Raw genomic sequence first — 208 nt, 5'->3', positions numbered from 1 at the left:
CCGGCCTTCGTTTGCAATTAAATCACTGCAATTAAGGGGGAAAAAAAAAATAAAATAAGAGCGTTGGAAAGGTGTTACGGGGAAGTGAGGGCTCCTGGGTCGGGGGTGGGGGGGGTCCGGATGCCCGGGTCCCCTGGGGGGGGGGGGGGTGTGGGGTGTTTCCGGGACGCCTGGGTCCCCTGCCAGCCCCGTCCCGCCCCAGGCGCCT

Source organism: Strix aluco, chromosome 27 (assembly GCF_031877795.1).
Source record: "Strix aluco isolate bStrAlu1 chromosome 27, bStrAlu1.hap1, whole genome shotgun sequence".
NCBI lineage: Eukaryota > Metazoa > Chordata > Aves > Strigiformes > Strigidae > Strix > Strix aluco.
The sequence above is the reverse complement of the archived record's forward strand: the minus strand, read 5'-3'. Positions refer to the sequence as shown.